Genomic DNA, 10,261 nt, shown 5'->3' on the forward strand with positions numbered 1-10,261 from the left:
ACATGTCCCACTGTATATATTCTGAAAGCCTGACCTACTTTCCTGCAGACATTGCATATCATACGATCAGTTGTAGGTGTGATTTAACATACAATAGGACATGTGTCACCATGCTGCAAACTTTGGAGGACATAAATCTATACATGGCTCTATTTTGCATATTTGCGAACGAGGTACACATATGATACGTTTTGAGCTCCAACTCAAAGGCAAAGCAGTTTCAGCCATGCAAACCATATATTTTCTGAAAGCTGGTCAGTTGTAGGTATGATTTAACATGCAATAGGACATATCCCACTTTCCTGCAACCATTGGAGGACATAAATCTATACATGGCACTATTTTGTATATTGACGAACAAGGTACACATATGATACGTTTTGAGCTCCAACTCAAAGGCAAAGCAGTTTCAGCCATGCAAACCATATCCATAACCATACCTACCATAACCATACCTACCGTAGATAGCCTAAATGATATATTTTTTGAACGCCTGTAGTGTGGAGATGTGATCTAAGCTACAGTATAATAAGTTATATTCCTCCCTTCTGTGTGATTAATAAAACCATATGCCAGGATGACATCACTGTTCAGAGTGACGTGACGAGTGCAGGTAGTTTTTAGTGCTTAATAAAACCATATGCCAGGATGAGATTAAGCAAACATAAGGGTGGAATATACTGTAGGTTACACATGTCTCACCTTGATGAGGCAAAGGAGCAGCACTGCATACGAGAGATCCCTCTTGAACTTCTGCAGGATGTAAAGGCAAAAATATATGCTTTAGGTGGTTGAATTACCTGTCCCTTAATAGTGGAGTCCACAATGGCAAGGGTGGTCCATATCATAACATGACCCGCATGGAGCATGCAAAGTGTCATCTCTCTAGCTGTAAAGCAAAGCATTGTGCCAGCAAAAACTACTTTTTTGGCGATTTAACATTTAGCCATTTTTAAATTTTTAGCCAAAAAACACACTTATGTTGATCCGATCAGTTTGAAATCAGAACATGTTGAACAACGGGACATCACAAACAAGCCAGACTCAGTTTGGAGTCGGTGGATTATTCCCGGAAGGAGATAAACGGTTCGAAACGTACAAGGTTTCCCTCTTCTGGCGCGGTAACGCTAGGTGCTAGAGGGATGGGACCAAGACACACGACACCGACTTGAGGCCCCTGACAAGTCTTCCAAAAATGGGATCTCTGAGACACCCACAAAAAAAATTGTGAAGGAAAAACATTAAAAAAGTTGACCACTCCCACTTCAGATGTGGAGTTGTGGGTGGTAGCATGGAGCTACAAGGCTGAAATTCAAGTCAGACCTTCTGCACATGACCCACATGGAGCGTGCAAAGTTTCATCCCTCTAGCTGTAACGCAAAGCATTGTGTCTGCAAAAAATACTTTTTTGACTATTAAACTTTTAGCCATTTTTCCATTTTTAGCCAAAAAATACACATATGTTAGTCAGGTCAGTAAATATATAGCGTGGCTAGGGTACATATGGCGTTTACTATGCTAAATACCGTGGTTGCTATGGTGGTAACTATGGTCATATTGTGGTGGTTGCTAGGTTGTTGCAAGGGTAATTTGAATGGTTGCTATGGTGTTGCTAGGGTAGATATGGTGGTTGCTATGCAAAATAACATGGTTGCTATGGTGGTTGTTAGGGTAAGCATGTTGGTTGCTATGGTGGTTGCTAGCTTGACATTATACAAGTGGTTGCTAGGGTAATTAAGATGGTTGCTAGGGTAATTAAGATGGTTGCTAGGGCGTTGCTAGGGTAATTAGGGTGGTTGCTTGGGTGTTGCTAGGGTACATATGGTGGTTGCTATGCAAAATAACAAAGCAGTAGAATTGCTAACGTTTAGCCATTTTTACATTTTTAGCCAAAAAACTCACTTATGTTGGTCCGATCAGTATGAAATCAGAATATGTTGAACAACGGGACATCACAAACAAGCCAGGCTCAGTTTGGAGTCGGTGGATTATTCCCGGAAGGAGATAAACTGTTAGAAATGTACAAGGTTTCTCTCTTCTGGCGCGGTAACGCTAGGTGCTAGAGGGATGGGACCAAGATGAACAGCACCGCCTTGAGGCCCCTGACAACTGTTCTAAAGGTGGGATCTCTGAGACACCCACAAAAAAAACTGTGAAGGAAAAACATAAAAAAAGTTGACCACTCCCACTTCAGAGGTGGAGTTGTGGGTGGTAGCATGGAGCTACGAGGCTGAAATTCAAGTCAGACCTTCTGCACATGACCCACATGGAGCATGCAAAGTTTCATCCCTCTAGCTGTAATGCAAAGCAATGTGCTGGCAAAAACTACTTTTTTGGCGATTTAACATTTAGTCATTTTTACATTTTTAGCCAAAAAACACACATATGTTGGTCAGGTCAGTAAATGTATATAGCGTTGCTAGGGTACATATGGCGTTTACTATGCTAAATACCGTGGTTGCTGTCGTGGTTACTATGGTCATATTGTGGTTGTTGCTAGGGTAATTTGAATGGTTGCTATGGTGTTGCTAGGGTAGATATGGTGGTTGCTATGCAAAATAACACGGTTGCTATGGTGGTTGTCAGAGTAAGCATGTTGGTTGCTATGGTGGTTGCTAGCTTGACATTATACAAGTGGTTGCTAGGGTAATCAAGATGGTTGCTAGGGTAATTAAGATGGTTGCTAGGGCGTTGCTAGGGTAATTAAGGTGGTTGCTTGGGTGTTGCTAGGGTACATATGGTGGTTGCTATGCAAAACAACAAAGCAGTAGAATTGCTAACGTTTAGCCATTTTTACATTTTTAGCCAAAAAACTCACTTATGTTGGTCCGATCAGTATGAAATCAGAATATGTTGAACAACGGGACATCACAAACAAGCCAGGCTCAGTTTGGAGTCGGTGGATTATTCCTGGAAGGAGATAAACGGTTCGAAACGTACAAGGTTTCCCTCTTCTGGCGTGGTAACGCTAGGTGCTAGAGGGATGGGACCAAGACACACGGCACCGACTTGAGGCCCCTGACAACTGTTCCAAAGGTGGGATCTCTGAGACACCCAAAAAACACACATATGTTGGTCAGGGGTGCGTTTCCCGTACAACTACGGAGGTTAGCTTTTTACTAACGTGGTACGATGCATCGTTCAACTAACTAACATGTAAGTTACGACTGTTCCCCAAAGCCGCCGTACTTACATAGTACTTTGTTAGTTTGAACCATGTTGGTTTCAACCAACATAGTTCAGACTACAATGGTTGCAGATGTGTTCGGAGAATGTCGGGCTCTGTCGGTTAGAGCCGAACGCATGAAGTCACGCAAAATGAATGCAATTTGACATTGCATGACGTTTCCTGGGCCCAGCAGTTATAATATCATTAATAATAATAATAATAATAATAATAATGATAATACTTATTACGACAATAGGCAGTAATGCTTTAAAAAAATATATATATATTAGGCTATTAAAAATAATAGGCATAATAATGATAATTTTAATAATAACGTCACAGTCTATTGAACGTAGCCTACTAATGAGCCTAATCAGTGAAGCATAAATCGCCAACCGAGCACATGTGAACAAATAAGTTACACATTTAATGAAACACACCGAATAGCCTATAGGCAAAATACTAGCCAATATTTTCATTTGTTGTAGCGTGACAAGGTGGCGTGAAAGGATAGACCTCTGCATTTCGGATCTTGTAGTCGTAGGTTCGAGCCTAGATAATGATAAATTAATAATGATGGAATCTTGGATAGGCTCAGTCACTAAATGATACAGTTGTGCATGATACAGTTATGTTTTTTAAAGCCTAAATCAAGGTAACCAGTTGTTTCAAAATATTCAGATAAACGGTGAATCATGGCCTACTTAATGAAGACAGCGGCATGTCCTATAAGTTATATAGGTGCTGATAGAATAGTGGAGAGCGAGGCGGCCTCGCATGGTGATATTTTTGCTAAGGAGGGTTCGAATCCAGCACGACACAGATAATCGAAATTAGGTTACTTAAAAAAAGCATTTTTCCCGCTGGAAAATGTTATAGTAATGTAGTGCTCAGGTATTCAGTTCAGTTCAGTGCAGCTTTTATTGAGGTGCGACATGCAAAGGCCAGTAAAATGTTTATGAATATGTAGCGAATCTGTCGACGTGGGTAGCAGCAGTTGCTGTTGATAGGTATACATGACATCTGGACAGGCTCGGAAACAGCTCGGAAACCAGTAGGTGGAAAAACCAGAAGGGGCACAACACCGGTGCTGCACTTCGCTGTCTGGTCGAGGGGATTTCTTGGGACAGCAGCTGCGAAAGATCTGCCGAGGCCGCCGAGCTGTTTTTGACCTGTGAGCTGCCATGCCAACTGCCTGGACTGGATTGAGCAGACTAACGTTAACGTTAACGTTGAAGAACTCTGCATTACGGACCAACAAACTGTCGCTGTTATAGCAGCAGGGCTGCCAACTTTTCAAAAAACCTTGGAGTGAGATTTGGTGGGGCCAACCAAAATTTTGCTGCGTAAATTTTTGTTTGGCTCATTCAGCATTATACCGTACAGTAAAAAAAACCCACATCAGTGGTTCTCAGGTGTAGGGACCAGGCATGGACGGATTATGAGCTTTCGGGCCCTTGGGCCCAGATGTATTAAGGGCTCCCCACTAATTGTCGTATATGTGGAAGGGGGGTTTGGGGGTACTCCCCCAGAATTTTTTTAATTAGTTTAATGTGATTTCCTGTATTCTGGTGCATTTTGGGGATGGGCAATACTAAATTCAATCAGATTCATAGCCTACATCCTGATGTGTTGATATTGAGGCAATGATTCCATGCAAAGGCTTGGGCTTCAGGGCCCCCTGACACCTTGGGCCCCTGGGTCTGGGCCCGGAAGGCCCGTGCAGTAATCCATCCCTGGGACCAGGGTCCCAGAGTTATATGGACATTGGTCTCAAAGGGATCTAGCCTACTACTAGGACCATGGGCGTCGGAGGCATTGTAAAAGTGGGTGGGACATTTCAGCGGGGGGTATGGGGGTCCTCCCCCAGAATTTTTTTTTGTGGACTAGATGCAATTTCCTGAATTCTGGTACATTTTAACAGGTTATTTAGATACTTCTATATAACAAAATAAAGCCAGCCTACGAAATTAATAAAAAGTAAATCATGCATAATTTAAAAATAACTCAATAGGCTACTTGGCTACGCAATAAGGTTTCCATTACAGCACCGCGGACGTTCAATGAACGTATGAAAGCGGATGGTTTGTTTTAAATCCCGACACATGGAACGTAATAGTGATCATCAAATACCTCCCCAGATTTCAGTGCCCATCAGTCCCAACATTTAACAATATAATCAAACAGTCCAAAAGTAAATTAAATATCAAACTAAACCGAAAATGTCATGCTTTAGAAGGCCTACCAGTATGCCGCTCCAAGAAACGCATGTCTCAAAATAAAACTCGCATAAGAAATAAAGGGCTGTCTCGAATACAATCCTGCCCCTAAAAAAAAAAAAAGTTTATGAGCGATTTACGCGAAAATGGGAGAATGCAATGAAAATGACAATGAAGCACTAAACAGATGCTGAAAACAGCACTGGTATTTCACACGGCAAAAGTGGGGGTGGGGGGTCCAAACTAACAATTTTAAAGAGTGGGTGGGTGTTTTGTAAGAATTTAAGAAATGTTTGTATATTTTGCATCAATCAGATGCACTTTCAAAATAAATTCAGAGGTCAGACTTGCTTATTTTTATGGAAATATTTGTGCTGTAGCCTAAGCTATTTTGCACTTCAGAATTATAACCATGCACACACAGGTGGAATAGTTATGGTAATATTGCAATAAGTTCACAACCACAAAAACATATGCTACATTTCACAGTTCAGAAATGTGTGTACATTTCAGCACTCCATGAAATTATGCAGAAGTGGTCACCTGTGTTATTCAGCTAGTTTATTTAAGATAATATATTGGTCATTGTAATGGCCATAGCCTATAGCCTACATGATATTCCTTTTTCAGGATGTACCCATATCTGCATGATGTGAATGTTTGCATATGGCTTATGTCAGGCTTTATATCAATATTTGTGTCTCGTTATTTGATTTTCTTCATATTTTTGCATTAATGTCACTAGGAAGCATGCCAATATAAATATATTCATTTATCTGTAATGGGATTGGCTGGAACCTGACAATATAAGAACCATGATAGTGGGATAATCTATGGCTGAGCAATTTACAAAAATGTATGTAGGCCTACTGACAAATAGTTAACATTAGAATACATTATAATTTCGCCCCAATGAGGCTATGTAGAAATGTGTTGCAATTTCAAAACCGGATTACTCAGGAACCACTTATTGCACAGAGGCATGCTTTATATCCTCGTATTCGGTAGGTTTGCTGTTTATTGTGAAATAGGGTTTTCCACGTGTTGTGTGAAGGGTTAGTGAAATATTAAACCGAGAGTAATGGGTAAATGCAAATATGATTAGCCTAAATTGCACGTCGGTTCAATGTTAATTCTCTCGCGAACCATTTATCACAGCAACTTGGCGCTAATATCATTGGAAAGCTTAGATTCCACACGTTCACATGATGTGTGATATCTTATGTATAGGTTTAGTTTAGTTGAACCTCATCTGCCAGGTATTTGACCTACCAGGTTGACACTTCAGCGTGAAAAATACTCAATAATACTCAAAGCATACCTGAAGCCGGGGAAATGCGGGGGGGGGGGGGATGCGCCTGGGATGGCTTCTGAAGTAGCATCGCAAATGAGAGAAAACTTAGAAAATTCCACAGACAGGTGGTGCTCTTGAACCCTCTCACCGTCTCTGAAAGCATAATCGTGGCACAACAGGTAGATCTATAGGCTAAACTCATTTTTCAGGCATCTGACCGACCGGGTTGACACTTCAGCGTGAGAAATCGGGGGTGTGGCGTGTGAGCGTGTGAAACTAATCAAATGCGTGTGTCTCACGGCCAATGCGTGAGAGTTGGCACCTATGTAGCAGCTAAGTCCACCGAGTTGCTGATCTCCAGACTAACAAGGCCTAACGTTCATGTTATCTCCAGACTGCCAGTGAGTGTTTGATCTTTGTTGGCGTTGCATCGGTTGTGGAGACACAGCTGTGCTCAGTTTCACGCGAGTCATCATTGCCCTTGGACATTTTCAGCCGGTTGGAAATTGGTCTAATTTTGTTTTTATTTTTTATTTATTTTATTTATTAATTTGTTTGTTGTCTGTCTTGTATGTCTTGGTGTCACGGTTACGCTGGCGACTACGCCGCTCCGTCCGCTATTGTCTTTGTTGGTCTATGTGTCAATGACAATGTCTTATATGTGGAGCGCTTTGGGTTGCACTCTGTGCATGTTAAATGCGCTATACAAATAAAACTGACTTGACTTGACTTGACACAGGTAAATACACAGGTAAAACAGCACGGGACTGCATTAACACATCATACACAGGTAAATACACAGGTAAAACAGCACGGGACTTCATTAACACATCAGCATACACAGGTAAATACACAGGTAAAACAGCACGGGACTTCATTAACACATCATCAGCATACACAGGTAAATTCACAGGTAAATACACAGGTAAATTCACAGGTAAAACAGCATGGTACTGCATTAACATCAGCAGCAGTGGCTTTCTGCCCATTAACGGAAGGGGGGCATGTGTTCCCCCTGATTTTTTTTGTAAATCACAACTTTTTTTCCTATTTAACTTTTGAGCCCCATTATAAGTTCATAATAATATGACTCAAATGTATTATTCTGGATGTGTAATAAATCACACCCACATAGTCAAAGATTGGTCAAAAAGCAAAGCCGTAACAACCTTCAACATTTCAGATAAAACGCTGCTAAATGAATACAGTACATGTAAACACAAATAACCAGAGTACTCCAAGTAAGACAGCTCACCATATCCTTTCAACATTTTCATGGCAAAAGGCGCTTGTGACCTTCCTGCAAAGTCATCTGCCTGATCCACCAGGGCCTCCTTGACAGTCTGGTACCCACTCAGAATCACAAAGCGCCGGGGTCCAAGATTCACAGAGATGACCGGCCCGTACTGTTTACTCCACTGGGATGAGGGAGAAAGAACAACATGGTTACACCGCCGATGTTTACATTAAACTGATTGCCCCTGTTATGAAGTAACACAACCCTGAGTGGTTAAACCAGCTAAATGCAGACACTGGTAAGTACAACACTGCAAAAAGTGATATGTTTCTAAGTGTTATAATGTTATATTAAGATAAAAAAAAATCTAGTTAGTATTGTTTTTGTTTTGGATACCTACTTTTAGCTTTCTTGTAAGATTATTTGACTTAAAATAAGCAAAAACAAAGATTTTGACTTATTTTCAAATAATCTTACTAGAAAACTTAAAGTGAGTAACTTTATACTAAAAACAATACTAACTAGATTTGTTATCTTATAAGATTATAACACTTGGTAAGATATCACTTTTTGCAGTGAAGTATCTGTCCTTTGCAAACTATACAGTGCTAATACCTGATCCACAGATGTGTCGATCTCCATATTACATTAGACTAAAAGTTAAAAGTTAAAGTTGAACTATATTTAGCTGATGCTTTTATACAAAGTAACATGGACTCACAACGGTCCGAGGTTCTTCAGGGACTCCTGGAAGGACCGATTGTCAGGCAGTGGCATTGCCAGTGCTCTACCACACCCATATACAACTAAGAGCATCCACCATCAAACTCATGTAAAATAATCAACTAACGGCAGAATGCAGTATGTGCATACACCTCACCTTCAATAGAGTCTTATAGGGCGCTGTCTTGTCCACTTGGGTCAGGTTTCCCAGCAGGGGCAGTCCAGTGGGTCCTGGGGGCAGTGGAAGCCACCGTGCCCCCCTCCTCCTCCAGGCCAGCAGCAGCAGGAGCAGCACCAGGCCGGCCAACAGCAGCATGACGCACACACACACACACACACACACACACACATACACACACACACACGCTTCCTCTACAGCCAGCGGCTGCTGTTAACAGGATGTAGATGCTGTTCGTCTAAGATGATAATAGCAAATTTGTGATGAGAATGTTGTGCACTGCACATTCAATTGCATGGCACAATAAAGGATGCATGGAACGTTGTTTTATAGCTGTCAAATACTTACTAGACCACCACTGTGTAATTATGGATTTGCAATCTAACTCACTCCACAAAGGGTCAAGGCACCTTCCTCTACCTGAAGGGATGATTTCCCACACTGTCTGGGTCGATGCTTCAACCTAATTAATATTTCTCTCTCTCTCTCTCTCTCTTTCTCTCTCTTTCTCTCTCTCTCTCTCTCTTTGTCTGTCTATTTCTCTTTTTTCTTCAATGCCCCTGGGTGTCTGTCTCTCACTCTGGTACCCTCTCTAAGTTTTTATTGTGGACTGAGAGGTTTTATGTGCTCTGTGCTGATGGAGCCAGTGGGTGGAGTTACTGTCAGCAGTAGGACAGAGGTAAATCAGTACCGTAATCTCTGGCATAATGCGCCCCTTTAAACCTGTCAGTACACCTTCAGCAGTAGGACAGAGGTAAATCAGTACCGTAATCTCTGGCATAATGCGCCCCTTTAAACCTGTCAGTACACCTTCAGCAGTAGGACAGAGGTTAATCAGTACCGTAATCTCTGGCATAATGCGCCCCTTTAAACCTGTCAGTACACCCTCAGCAGTAGGACAGAGGTAAATCAGTACCGTAATCTCTGGCTTAATGCACCCCTTTAAACCTGTCAGTACACCTTCAGCAGTAGGACAGAGGTAAGTAAGTACCGTAATCTCTGGAATAATGTGCCCAATGAGCATCTGCAAAACTAGCAGCATGGTCGAATGAGAAATCATGTCAGATCTCAAATGGATGCACACTGGGAAAAATGTATGAAACCAACCGACATTCTAAAGACATTTTCTAGGCAGCCACGTGCCATTATTAATATAAAACTAAAACAATAAATATGAGATATGATATATATAGCTTCCATGTTGACACCCTTGTTCAACACTCACCTTATCATTTCACTGTGAAAGACGATTTACATGTTTATTCATAGTGCCTTGGTATAGGCATATAGCATTGCCATATGTTTTAATTCATTTGTACAGACCAAAACAAAATGCAGCTGGTTTAATCTGACAGACACATGTAAGAATGTCAGAAATTCTGTTCCCAAGGCTACCTTTCTGCAATGTTGACAGCTGTGGTGATCTTTGTGCAGAGAGGCA

The 10,261-nt window shown here is 41.4% G+C and overlaps 1 long non-coding RNA gene across 2 annotated transcripts in view; it reads right to left on the minus strand.

Moving 5' to 3' along the window:
* Window positions 1-765, minus strand: part of LOC143122150 (uncharacterized) — a 2,147-nt gene extending 1,382 nt beyond the window's left edge. For both annotated transcript variants that reach the window (XR_012986605.1, XR_012986604.1), the window contains exon 1: window positions 703-765. This is a non-coding gene — a long non-coding RNA (uncharacterized LOC143122150). The remainder of the gene's footprint in view (window positions 1-702) is intronic.
* Window positions 766-10,261: the final 9,496 nt, after the last annotated feature.

The sequence above is a fragment of the Alosa pseudoharengus genome, unplaced genomic scaffold, assembly GCF_046254945.1.
Source record: "Alosa pseudoharengus isolate Yale_2024_CS ecotype anadromous, Long Island Sound unplaced genomic scaffold, YU_APseudo_1.1 YU_APseudo_1.1_scf_13, whole genome shotgun sequence".
NCBI lineage: Eukaryota > Metazoa > Chordata > Actinopteri > Clupeiformes > Clupeidae > Alosa > Alosa pseudoharengus.